Source organism: Triticum aestivum, chromosome 2A (genome assembly GCF_018294505.1).
Source record: "Triticum aestivum cultivar Chinese Spring chromosome 2A, IWGSC CS RefSeq v2.1, whole genome shotgun sequence".
In the NCBI taxonomy this organism is placed as follows: domain Eukaryota; kingdom Viridiplantae; phylum Streptophyta; class Magnoliopsida; order Poales; family Poaceae; genus Triticum; species Triticum aestivum.
In genome coordinates, this window is record NC_057797.1 from 80,887,036 (window position 1) to 80,901,665 (window position 14,630).

Consider the following 14,630-nt stretch of genomic DNA (forward strand, 5'->3'; position numbering starts at 1 on the left):
GAAAAACCAATAAGGAAAGAGTCGTCAAGAAAGATCCGACCCGACTACTCAGCAGTTGGCCCGAATCTTGGGGACTACACCCAGTGGGTGCGCTGACGCGCCCCCACAGGAGACAGACAAGATTGAGTACTTACTTTGGCTGTTGGCCAGGTCATCGGTCCTCCAGCTCAACTCCCGAGCCTGGGAGTTGAAAGCGGCAGCACGGAGGTTGTGATATTCCTGGAAATTCAGACAAGAGGCAAAAATAAGGTAGCCGTCAAGAAAGATCCGACCCGACTGCGCAGCAGTTAGCCCGAATCTCGGGGACTACACCCAGTGGGTGCGCTGATGCGCCCCAACGGAAGAAATTAAGAGAGCAAAGCATCCAAGACCAAAGGACTCACCCGGATGGTGGCTCGCGTCGACACGAACTCCTGGGTGAACTGTTGCAGCAGGGCGGCCTGAGCTTGCAGCCGGCTCCGGACCCCTTGAGCCGCCACATTCAGCTCACCAGTCCCCCTGCTGGGAGTCCACTCGGACGTGGCAGTGCTGGCCACCTCCGGATCTTCCGCCGACTGGCCTGCGCCCGCGACTCGGCGCAACTCCAGCGGAGCGGCCCCTCCCCCTGCATGTCGGCCCGTCGCCGGCTGCACCTCGAGGTCGGCTCTGTTCTCTGGCTCACCCCCGGTCGGCCCCTCTAGCGTCGCTGACGATTGGCCGCGTTGGCCCGCTCCGGTCGGCGCTGCTGGCGGCGCTTTCCTCGCAAAGGCCACGGGGTCCTCCCCCCTTTCCACCAGCGGCGGGTCTTGGACGATCTCCTCCGCCGAGGGCAATGGGGTGTCGGGGGCCACGGCTTGGAGGGGAATGGCGAGCAGCGGAGGCTAGTTGCGCGAGCCCTCCGCCTCCGTCTCTGCGGTCGCCGCCTCCGTCTGGGCCTTGGCTGCCGCATCGGCCTGCTGCCTCGCCGCCTGGGCGGCCGCTTTCTCCGCCGCCTCGCGCTCCTCCCGCGCTTCACGGGCGTTCCGCTCTATGGCCTCCCTGAGGTCGGCGCGAGGGTCCACGCGGCGGGAGCTTGAAGAACCTCCAGCCGGCCCGACTACTGAGCCGCCCGGACCACGCTCAAGGGAAAGCGGCGCCCTGTCCAGCAAACGGAAGAAATCAAGAAGAATGCTCGAACAAGAAGAGAATGATGTAGAGCATGCGACATGGCAATTGACGACTTACGCTGAGACCGCCTGAGGCTGCTTCACCGCCTTGCGGAAGCGGGCCGCTTTCGCAGCCGCCTCGTCTCGCTTGGTCGCCGCGGTGGAGGCTTTGGACTTCTTCGGCCGACTGCCGAAGAGGCCTGAAGCGGCCCGGCGCTTCTGTGCACCGCTGCCGGCAGCCGGCGCGATGGACGAGCCCGCGCCCTGATGGTCGGCCGCCGGCTGGCGACGCGGGGCGACTTCGGCTTCGAAATCATCCGGCCAGTCCTCGAAGCTGACGGTGAGCCTTGTGCCCCTGGGCTCGGCGTCGTCCCCCACGACGGCGTCTTCCATGGCGGCCGCCCCCAAGTCCGGGTCGTCGACGTCGTCCGCCGTGCGGTCGGGGGCGTACTGGCATTCTATCCTCGCTAACCCGGTCGTCGGCGGGAGAAGGGGGTTCTACTAAGAAGAACCGACTGATCAGAAACCGGCCGTCATAAAGCCGGCTACCAACAAAAAGAAGGAAGAAAAGAAAACTTACCACGGGCGGAGGGTTGGCGCGAGAATACGGCGCCTTGCCGTATCGCCAGTCTTCGGCGAGCTTACAATTTGGGATGTAATTGACCATATACGATACCTCCGCATGAGGCATCTCCCTGGTGCTCAGCCGGCTTGGGTCGAAGCGGCCGCTCATCTAGCACATCATGTGGGGCCGGCTCTGGAGAGGAGATATCCGGCGCTCCATGAAGGCGGCCACCAACTCGGCCCCGTTCAGGTTTTCCGACTGGATCATCACCCGAAGCCGGGAGACGGCGGCGTTCCCGGCCTGAGACAGTGACCGGGACCGGAAACTCCATGAGGGCTGCCTCCCAGCCGGCGGGCCGGCTACGTAAGCCGGCAGGTTGACGTGATCCCCTTGCTCGGCAACGTTCTTCACGTAGAAGTATGACTTCTGCCAGATCTTCACCGACTGGATCAGGGGGATGGGCGGGAACGGGTTGTTCTCGCCCGCCCTCCTCATGGCGATGAAGGCCCCGTAGGGGGCGGGCACGCCTGCGACGACGGTGCCGAGCTTGCTCTGGAAGAACTCCCCCCAGAGCTCCAGCGTGGGGAGCAGCCCCAGGAAGCCTTCGCAGAGGGAGACGAAGGCCGACAGCAGCATCACCGCATTGGGCGTGAGGTGATGCGGCTGGAGGTTGTAGAACTCAAGGAAGGAGCGTAGAAATCCGCTCGCCGGAAGGCCGAAGCCGCGTAGGAAGTGCGAGCGGAAGACGACCCGCTCGCCCTCCTCCGGTGCCGGCGAGATCTCCGTCTCCGGCGCCAGGCGGACCCACATGAGGTTGGCGTCGGGCAGGCGCCGAGTCTGGCGGAGGAACGCAACATGGTCCTCGTGGACGTTGGAGCCGTCCCATGAGCTCGACAGCGCCATGGGAGCAAGACGATGTGGCGGCGCGGCGGCACTGAGACGGGAGATTGTGGCGGCAACGAGAGGAAGAGAGGAGGACGAGAAGGGGCGGAGCGAGAGAGAGCGTGCGAACCTCTATCGCTCCCCCTCCTCCCCCTACTTATAGGCTCGCGTGGCGGAACCGAGGAGGCGCGGCGTGGGGAAGCGTGGGGATCGATCGTGCCCACTCCCCCATGTCCCGCGATTATTGTGCCATGATGGCGGAATAAAACCGCCACGGGAAGGCGAGCGGCCCGTGTGGGCCACGGAAGATCCGCGCTCGGACCGAGGCCTGCGAGTGGCGGGCCCGGGCCTGCGGCGACGTCCCGTCGCGCCCGTGCGTTGGCAGGATTTCCTCGCCACGTGGTCCGCGTTCCCGCCTACGAGAACCGGAGCTCTCTGAAGTCGGCGTGCACAAGCAAAGCCGGCTCTTCAGGATAGGAAGCTGACCAAGCTTCTCGTCCCTCTGTCAGCCTCGAAACTCGATCAGCTTCGGGGACTACTGTCGGAGTAAATAGCCATGGGTAGCCTAGCCGGCTTCCCTTGGCCCTTCTGAAAAAATTACGAGCCCGTCCGGCTCTCAGGAATCCAAGACGTGGGGCCGCCTTCCCCTTGATGGCTGTCACCCAGGCTAGCTCGTAGAAGGCGGCCCGACTTTACCCCTCATGAAGAAAACCATGGGAGGCCGACTCGAAGAAGCCGGCTCCAAGATGCTGACTCCAAGAAGCCGGCCCTGAGGAGGCCGACTCCCATAAAGCGGACGAGACCGTACCCTCAAAGTTTGCATCCACCTAGCGGCGATGAGATGAGGCGTGGCTACAGTAAAGCCTGCCACCCCCGAATCCCAGAGCACGCCTGGCACAGTGCGCCGTACGGAGTGGCCATGACTCGTCCGGCGTGGCATTGTTGCCATGTTGACCCTGATGTCATCCACGACGGGCTACCAGTACGGCCCACGGGCGGTGGGCCCCTTCGGGCAGAGAGACACCCGAAGGCGGCCTGGCCTCCCCCAGTCGGCCCGAGACGGGGCCGGCTCCCCGCAGCCGGCTCGCTTCCCCTCTCGAAGAAGACGCCCCATTAAGGAGACAAGACGCGGTAAGGCTACAGTAATCGCCTGCCGGACGGCGGCACTGTAGCCACGCTTACCTCGACGAAGCCCTCGTCATCAGGATGAGGCAACAGTAACCAGCCATCGACAAGACCCTTGGTAGTGGGGCCTGTCTGTTGCCAAGGAGTTGGTAGCCGGCGGGACCCACTAGCTGGCGGGCCCCAGCGGTCGGCACAGAGGCCGGCGGGCGCGGTCACAGACGGCTGGGCCCCGCGCCTAGTCGGATTACCATTGTACCCCTGGGGGGTAGGCCTATATAAACCCCCCGGGGCACCCACGCAAAGGGTTCGACCCCCAGCTAGACCTAGACACCATACAAGGAGAAGAAGCAGGCTAGCCGTGCCCTTCTTCCTCCTCCCACCAAACAGCTCAAGGAGCATTGTGTAGCTACTTGTTCATCTAGTGATCATGCGGAGACCCCGCAGAGCAGCAGTAGGGGTGTTATCTCCAGGAGAGCCCTGAAGCTGGGTAAGATCCGCCGGCGTGCATGTCTTCGCCTTATCTCGTTTCCAGGCACCGGCGATGTCTTACTGGCTCCCACAACGATAAGCCACCCGTTGGCATATGTCGCACCTACCACCCGACATCGGTGCTCATACTTTTTCATTGTACTATCCATGCTAGTTTATTTTCTTTTCTAAGCCTTCTTCTTATGTGTTTGAAAAACCTTAAGAAAAACAAAAAAATAGATGTAGCTTTTACCTAGTTTACTTTCCATGCCTGTAGTAGTAGTAATTAAAAGAAAACCCCAAAAGATTTCTCGTTCTTCTTTTGCTTGTTGGGAACTTGTCAGGACCCCGACTCAATGCCACATCGATCTAGCATGTAACACCTCATATCACTTTGCGGCCTCACGCACGGTATTCCCACGGGTGTCGCCTTACCTTTGCCCGGGACCGTTTGCGCCTTTTGGCACACGTATATGACAGTGTCGCTAGCATCCATATGATAAGGAGCCCGGGCTGACATGGCTAGTCGTAAACCCAAAGTGGCACAGACTTACAGGGACAGGCATCCATGACCCAGCATCGAACGTGTCGGTCATCAGCGAGTGAATCCAGGCTATAGCACTGGGCTAGCAGGACTCCGGTGAACCGGGCTGTAGCGGGCTAACAGGACTCCGGTATTCATTGTGTGACATTTCCCCGAAGGGACAGACACAGGAACGAAGAAGGACACATGCCGGCCAGCCTAAGTGTTCCAGAGCAGTAGCAAGCTACCATGGCTCGGTGGAAACACTAGGAGACATTTCCCGGTAAGAGAGGCTACTAAAGATAAACAACTAGATGGTCAGATCCCACACATACCAAGCATTTCAATAGCATACACACAATATGCTCGATATGTGCAAATACAACATGGCATCACAACATGACTCTACGACTCAAGTAATTTAATCAATAGGCTCCGAGGAGCGAGATATTACAAACAGGGGTCTCACGACCCAACATTCAGAGCATACAAGTCAAAGCACAGGCGGAAGCTATCATGTCTGAGTACAGACATCTATAAATGAAAAAGGCTGAGAAGCCTGACTATCTACCAGATCCTGCCGAGGCACAAGATCGTAGCTGAGGTAACAAGCTAAACGTCGAAGACCACGCGAACTACTAGTGAGACCGAAGTCTCTCTGCAAAACATAAAATAGGCAAACGTGAGTACAAATGTACCCAGCAAGACTTACATCAGAACTAACTACATATGCATCATTATCAACAAAGGGGATGGTGGAGTTTGACTGCAGCAAGCCAGCTTTGACTCGGTGGCTAACCTGAACTACGACTGCAAGTAACTCTTTTGAGGTGGCGCACACGAGTCCACATATTCACCATATCAATACACCGTTATGGATCCGCTCCCGTCTCCCTATGAGAACGCCATCCATAGCACTCACGCTTATCTTGCGTATTTTAGAGTATCCACTTTCACTTGTCTATGAACTGATATAAGCAACCCAGAAGTCCTTTTCCGCGGACACGGCTATTCGAATAGTTGATGTTAACCCTGCAGGGGTGTACTTCTTCATACATGTTTCCACCACTTAGCGTCTGCACACGACATGTGCTCGGCAGACCTCAAGCGAAAGCCGACGTGGGTGTAGACCACGACCTACCTAAACACTCAAGTCTCTAGTCCAGGTTTATCGCCTATTCGGGTTCCATCCATGAGGAGATCCGGCCGGAGTTTCGCTCACAGCCCCAAACGATGTGAACAGGGTTCCCGAGATACCAAACGGGCATCCGGTACACCGTGCCACGTACCTACCGCATCACAGCCCACCCCTACGGTCAGCGCTGTCCACGGCCTCCAGTAAGCTACAAACACCAGAAACTACTTGCAACTCCTGGGCAGAGGACAAGGGTGAATAAGAAGTCGAGCGGGGTCATATTTCAGGGCCCAATGTATGGTAGTAGCTAAATCATGGATCACAAACACAGAACTCAGTTCCTGAGGACGGCTTCAATGAGACAACCCACCATGTACTCCTACATGGCCTCTCACCGCTACCTTTACCAAATCGTGTTCACACACTTAGCTCACACACGGTAGGACATGTTCACACGCCTCTGATTCATCCCCGATGAATCAGACCTGACTCAACTCTAAGCAGTAGCAGGCATGACAAACAAGCATGAATGAGTAGGCACATCAGGGCTCAAACAACTCCTACTCATGCTAGTGGGTTTCATCTATTTACTGTGGCAATGACAGGTCATGCAAAGGATAAAGGGTTCAGCTACCGCAGCAAGTATCAAATATGTCATTGTTGTCCTAATGCAGTAAAAGAGAGCAGGAGCGAGAGAGTGGGATTTTATCGGAATGAACAAGGGGGTTTTGCTTGCCTGGCACTTCTGAAGATAGCATTGAGTCTTCATCAGTGTCAACGATCACATCATCGGTATCACGTCTATCGAGAGGGGACAAATACCGGCAACACAAAAGGGAACACAATCAATGCAATGCACAATATGATGCATGATCATGACATGGCAAAATGAATGTGTTTTGAGCTAATGCAACTAGCAACAGATTAAATGAAGTTGGTTTGAATACAAGATTCAAATTCAAACTCCATATGTGATTATTCAAATGCCATCTAATTTATTTGTGCTAAACAGCAGCTATAAGTTGTTCTAACATGCATGAAAATGGTACAGATGGATTCCTTGAATTTTTCTGATAATTTTTCATATATAATTTATTTAATTTGGATTTACGGTTAATTTTCTATGAATTTTAGAAGTTTTGGTTATTATCTGAAATTTATAAATCATTTTTGATTTATTTTAATTCCAGAAACAAATACTGCGTCAGCATGACGTATTAGTGACGTCAGCAGGTCAACGTGGCTGGTCCAGGTCAAACCTGGCCAGTGGGGTCCACACGTCAGTGTCTCAGACTGGTTTGTGTCGCTGACATGTGGGCCCAGTCAACGGCCACGTTAGCGCGGTCAAAACTGACGCGTGGGGCCACTGTGGTTAACTTAAACTAAACAGGGGTTAACCGTGGTTAGTTAAGGGCGTGGGGCCCATATGTCAGTGAGAGATAGGGCTGTTAGCAGGGTCATTAGCGACTAAATAAGTGCGCCACGTCGGCGTCACCGGAGACCAGCCGGCGGCGACCACAGGACACGGCGGGGGCACGCCGGACTTGCGCTAGAGGCGTCAGCTTGGCGCGCTGAGGGCACCAGGGGATGGCCCTTGCTCTCGCGCATCCAGAGGACCAAGTGGGAGGTCGTGGGGTCGCCGGAACTCATGCCGGCGACGAGCTTTGGCGGCGATGGTGTTCGGTGGTGCTCGGGCGCGTCGCTACGGTGCATCAGTGAGCAAATGGAGAGGCTGGGCAGCACCTGCTAGTCATGGGGAGCACTAAGAGCAGCTCAGTGCGGCCAGGGGAGCACGGAGGCTATGCGTGCAGCAGCAATGGCGGACGGTGGCTTCGGTGCTCGTGGGGAACGGCGCTACGGCACGGAGGGGAGCATGCTGAGTTAGGGGAGAGGGTCAGTGACTCACGGCGATGACGAGGGGACGCTCGGCGAGGTCGGGGACGGTCCGGAGCCGGCGAATTTGACGAAGATGGCCGGCGGGTCCGAGGTAGAAGACGACGGCGATGGCGGCGATGCAGGGCTTCCGGAGGGCTGTGGATCGGTGGGGAGGAAGAGGGGGTCGAGGCGGAGCTCCTGGGTGCATCGGCGAGGCTAGGGGTGGCCGGTGGCCATGGGTACGGCGACGAGGACGGCGAGCTCCGCTCGGTCGCGGGAGGGGAAACAGAGGGGCGAGGGGGAGGGAGGTCCCGAGAGCGAGGGAGAAGTGAGAGGGGGTCGGGGACGTCTCCGTGGCATCGCGAGGAAGTCGAGGAGGCTGCCACGGCGAAGCAGGAGGTGGCCGGCGTCGGCGCGCGTGCGTCCAGCACGCAGCTGCTTCGGGGCGAGGGGGAGGAAGATGACTGGCAGCTGGGCTGCACAGTAACGGGCCGCGCAGAAGCTGGGCCGGCTACAGGTAAGTGGCCCAGGTACGGGTCTTTCTCTCTCTCTCTTTTTCTAATTATCTCAGTTTTCTATTATTCTGTAAATTTAGGGCTTTATTAAAAATACTCAGACACTTTCAAAAATCATGAAACTAATCATGGCTACTGTTTAGAATATATCCAACAGTAAACATTTTAGTTTATGATTATTTGAGCATTTGAAATATTTAATAGCATTTAAATGCCCAAATGAAAATACTATATGATTTAACTCAGTGACCAAATATGTCCTGCAAAAATATAAACCATTTTTGGTAGATGCTTCCACCTCAAACCAGAAATGTTGAACATTTTTAGAGGACATTTTGAGTTCAATGAAAAAGGTTTTATTTTGACCCTAGTTGAATTCATTTGGTGCTAGGGCTTAGTCAATCCCCATCTCAGGTTTAAATGAAATTTAAACATGATGTAACACTCTAATGCATGCACTAGGCATTGTCAGAACTAGGGATGTGACAACTCACCCCCACTAAACAAGAATCTCGTCTCGAGATTCAAGCGTAGGGTAAGGTGAAAGGGGAACGCAAACTAGCATAATCTTCACGATCCAGTTGCACTTCAAATGGACGTTGATTCGTTCACCACCATTGTCTCGAAGTCTTGCTCTGAGAACTCCAACTAACATGACAACGAGAGGAAAAGAGAGACCCTAAAAGAATGGTTCTTCTCGAAGGTCGAACAACTCAGGATTAACTCACGGAATGAGACATAGCAACATCTCTCGAGCTGAGAGGCGAAGCACACATCCATAGGAATGGAGTGAAGCAGATGACGAAGGTTCACTAGGTAGACAACAATTTCACGCTTAAGAAGGTGGTAATCGATTGTCAACGTAGCGAGGAGTTGAGTTGCCATGATACCACGAAGAAACATCCTGGAGGAGGGTGATTCATAGATTATTACCCTAAGTGGCAAAAAGAATTACCTTTGATCCAGAGATCATTGAAACTCTTCATACCAGCCTAAGGCAATCACAAGCGATCATTTGGAGGGGGTCGGTAGAATGGCATACTCGGACTTGGATGATGTGGATTACCTTGTTGAAGACAACGTAATGGATGAATTTGCTTATCACCGGAATGGAAGAGACCCATGGTAGAATGATACATTGGCGGTGCAAGCTAGGAACAAAATGCAAATGCTGGGAATGATTCTGGTAACTGGGGAAGAACCCAACAATAGGGAGTGAATTCACTGTTTGAGAAGGTCACAGCATTGCCGAGGAAACTAAGAGCAAACCCAGTTAGTGCCGATGATAACACGTAGCGCTTGTGCGTGCTCTCAAGAACTTGAGCAATTCCATAATCATCAAGGTTTTACCAACATCCGTGTCAAGGGTCCGGTAACACAACTTACTACCATGATGAATGGTGATGGAGGATGCAGATGCAAAGGAAGATAACACCTTCTCAGATTTCACCTTAGCGAGGCCAAGGAAATAAAATCTGGATGATCGACCGAGAGACATTTAGCACTCCACTTCTAATGTTCTCCTTGATGTGCTAGTGTAACCCATTCATAGATATGGTTTGATATCTAGAACATCAAGTAAAAAGGTCGGACTTCGGGATCTCAAAAATCCATAGGGGCAACTAGGGAGTAAACCCTACGAAATCCCTATGGGGAGGTGGCCAACTTCATCAATCAAGATATTATAATAACAGGTCTTCCGGCTGGGTGTGTTGGCCATGACATCCACTTTACCAGTTATCGCGCGACCAATATTATAATTCTTGGGAAATATTCCAACCATCATATCTGCCTGAGATTCAGATCTGGTTGGTGTCAGGATATTCCAGACTCATCGAGTCTAGGAAGAAAAATGAAAGTTTGCAACACAAATCGACGAGATGACGTTGCGGGATTCTCGGGAGATGAACTACGATAGCAAGCTCCAAAACATGAGCTGGTTCTGCTACAAACATGTGAACATGTTGTCCAAGACAAGCATGACCACAAAGTAGTCTTATAATAAAACACTACCGAGTTCAGGAGGGGGAACCATCATTAATGACATCGAAGTCTCCACGCGTGGAAGTCCAAAGAGTTCACCTTGGACAGACTCCTTTATCTTTGAACAACTCAATCAGTGGCTTGGTGTGCTCGGAACACATATGGAATGAAGGTTGCAAGTCTCCAGACCACAGAATACTTCGCACGTATGCATGACTGACTTGGGATGATTCCAGAGGAAGCAAAACTAACTTTCTCAAATCCACGGCGGCAACTTTCACCAAATGCACGTGTATAAGAGGAAGTCACTCCTTTCATCAAACAAATACTTCATGAGTTAGCATGAAGGAATGCTTTCAAAAGTTTCCAACACTAGCTTAATGTTCAACAAAATCATGGAGGAGATAAGGATGTTGTCAATGGGCTCAACAACAATTCATCTGGGTTTCCTTTTAAAAGGAATTCCATAGTTAAGTGAACAAGTGATAGCATTGGTCAGGCCAAAGATGTAATGGTGTATGCTCGAGGGATCAACCACGAATAAGACAACATTACGAATATCGTTGGTTCTGGTCTGATTGGATGATAGCCCATACTCAATCAAAGGTTTGGGTAAGATAATAAATCCAACAATTGTTCACAAGGACCAATTGATGAAGATATCATCTTTCTTCAACACACACACACATACAAAAAGATATCCCTTAACATGAACTAAGTCGGACAAACTTTTATCTTCCAACTCTCCAAGTTGTTGTTTAGCTTATCCAACTAGCTCAGGGTATCCAACACGGATTCTTGGAGAAGGGGTGGTTTACAGGAATAAACCAACTTGATCACGAACTCAACATAGCGGTCAGGTGACAATCTGGTAATACTTCTGAGAAGATATTCAGAAAATCACGAACCACCGGTATGTTACTAAGCTCGAGAACAATCTTGCTTTTCAGGGCAAGACGATATGATCAATAGAGCAAGGATTTGAAATAATCCTAACTCATCGATCGAGGAGTGAACCAGGAGAATGGACTAGGTAGCACGATCAATCTTAGAATGATGATTCAATAACCAACACACTAAGAATGAAATTATTGTCCTTTAACTACCCAGCAACGAGGTTGCTAGGCGTATTGATTTCACACATCACAATTCATTTGTCGGTATTCCGGTTGCATCAACATGAAGACCGAGGAATGACTAATGATGGCAAGAAGTATCACTGTACCAAGAGTTCATAGGATGGTGTGCAATTCCTATAACAATTCCGATATAAAGATGGTAATACTCCAAGGTAGAACAGAACAAAAGCTGGATTAGCAATTTGATCTGCGGAGCACAACTTCTTTGACCCAATCCTGGATAAGGAAGAGGTACTGGAGTTTGTTTCTCCTAGTCATTCTGAATGGAATGGCTTGACGGACCACAAGAGTAATAGGCATCGATGAACAAATGCACACATAATCTTGACTATCAATTGATAGACGAAGGTCAGTAGACAACTAAAGCGGGACAACTCAAAGGAACATATAACTTTCTGAGTTGTGGATGCATAGATTAGTATGTCGAATCAGGTTCAACAGGTTTCTTCCGGATAATCCATGCGAGAAGGTGGAACTGGCAGAGTCATAACATAGAATCGAGAACTCATCAAGAGTTCTGGTTGTGATCTTTTGGTTCAAAGAACTTCTGCCATAAACGGTTCATAGTATTTGGAAGAAGGAAAAATACCATGGACCTCGAGGACTAATGCAAAAGTTACTAATATCCTAAAGGAACTAGCAAACCCTATCAACATGAAGTAAGTAGAGTGAATCTCGGGTTCAGAACCCAGGAATAGAATGCCTACTAACTAAATGGCATCACAGGATGCTTTCGATAATAAAGGCCAGAATCTTCACACTGGGATCACAAAACATTGCTAGATTACTAGGTGACTCCCTAAACACCTAGGGCCATAATAGTAACTCCAACATAATGTCAAGGCAATAGAATACCTCAACTCAACAATTAGTGTGATTGAGCTGGCATAAAGGAGCATCGAAACCAGAGGAAAAGGATTTTGCAAATGCATCAGACTATTTAGAAACCTGGAATGACTCGGACAGCATAACGGCTGTAAATGCTCAGAAAAGATTTGAGACATTCACAAAAATGGTGGCATAACCACTCAGAAGCACAATATCAAGGTTTCAAGATCAACAGTTAACATACAGAAGATAGTAGGAACTGAACTGAGGCTTGAATCCAACAATCTTATAAGTCCACTGATTAGTAACACGTGATCCTAATAGAAAGAAGAGATAGCCTAGTTCTTAATCCCCGTAGAAGAGAAAATGATGACTCAGATCAGAAGGCCATGAGGTATAAGGAGTAAAAAGAGCCTTACGTTCCATCCCACAATCAATTCCCTTACATAACTAAAGAATATCTAGACTCAACTTCGACCAGTTTGGCTTGGTAATCCTACAGGCAGTCAAGCTCTGATACCAACACTGTCAGGACCCCGACTCAATGCCACATCGATCTAGCATGTAACACCTCATATCACTTTGCGGCCTCACGCACGGTATTCCCACGGGTGTCGCCTTACCTTTGCCCGGGACCGTTTGCGCCTTTTGGCACACGTATATGACAGTGTCGCTAGCATCCATATGATAAGGAGCCCGGGCTGACATGGCTAGTCGTAAACCCAAAGTGGCACAGACTTACAGGGACAGGCATCCATGACCCAGCATCGAACGTGTCGGTCATCAGCGAGTGAATCCAGGCTGTAGCACTGGGCTAGCAGGACTCCGGTGAACCGGGCTGTAGCGGGCTAACAGGACTCCGGTATTCATCACGTGACATTTCCCCGAAGGGACAGACACAGGAACGAAGAAGGACACATGCCGGCCAGCCTAAGTGTTCCAGAGCAGTAGCAAGCTACCATGGCTCAGTGGAAACACTAGGAGACATTTCTCGGTAAGAGAGGCTACTAAAGATAAACAACTAGATGGTCAGATCCCACACATACCAAGCATTTCAATAGCATACACACAATATGCTCGATATGTGCAAATACAACATGGCATCACAACATGACTCTACGACTCAAGTAATTTAATCAATAGGCTCCGAGGAGCGAGATATTACAAACAGGGGTCTCACGACCCAACATTCAGAGCATACAAGTCAAAGCACAGGCGGAAGCTATCATGTCTGAGTACAGACATCTATAAATGAAAAAGGCTGAGAAGCCTGACTATCTACCAGATCCTGCCGAGGCACAAGATCGTAGCTGAGGTAACAAGCTAAACGTCGAAGACCACGCGAACTACTAGTGAGACCGAAGTCTCTCTGCAAAACATAAAATAGGCAAACGTGAGTACAAATGTACCCAGCAAGACTTACATCAGAACTAACTACATATGCATCATTATCAACAAAGGGGATGGTGGAGTTTGACTGCAGCAAGCCAGCTTTGACTCGGTGGCTAACCTGAACTACGACTGCAAGTAACTCTTTTGAGGTGGCGCACACGAGTCCACATATTCACCATATCAATACACCGCTATGGATCCGCTCCCGTCTCCCTACGAGAACGCCATCCATAGCACTCACGCTTATCTTGCGTATTTTAGAGTATCCACTTTCACTTGTCTATGAACTAATATAAGCAACCCAGAAGTCCTTTTCCGCGGACACGGCTATTCGAATAGTTGATGTTAACCCTGCAGGGGTGTACTTCTTCATACATGTTTCCACCACTTAGCGTCTGCACACGACATGTGCTCGGCAGACTTCAAGCGAAAGCCGACGTGGGTGTAGACCACGACCTACCTAAACACTCAAGTCTCTAGTCCAGGTTTATCGCCTATTCGGGTTCCATCCATGAGGAGATCCGGCCGGAGTTTCGCTCACAGCCCCAAACGATGTGAACAGGGTTCCCGAGATACCAAACGGGCATCCGGTACACCGTGCCACGTACCTACCGCATCACAGCCCACCCCTACGGTCAGCGCTGTCCACGGCCTCCAGTAAGCTACAAACACCAGAAACTACTTGCAACTCCTGGACAGAGGACAAGGGTGAATAAGAAGTCGAGCGGGGTCATATTTCAGGGCCCAATGTATGGTAGTAGCTGAGTCATGGATCACAAACACAGAACTCAGTTCCTGAGGACGGCTTCAATGAGACAACCCACCATGTACTCCTACATGGCCTCTCACCGCTACCTTTACCAAATCGTGTTCACACACTTAGCTCACACACGGTAGGACATGTTCACACGCCTCTGATTCATCCCCGATGAATCAGACCTGACTCAACTCTAAGCAGTAGCAGGCATGACAAACAAGCATGAATGAGTAGGCACATCAGGGCTCAAACAACTCCTACTCATGCTAGTGGGTTTCATCTATTTACTGTGGCAATGACAGGTCATGCAAAGGATAAA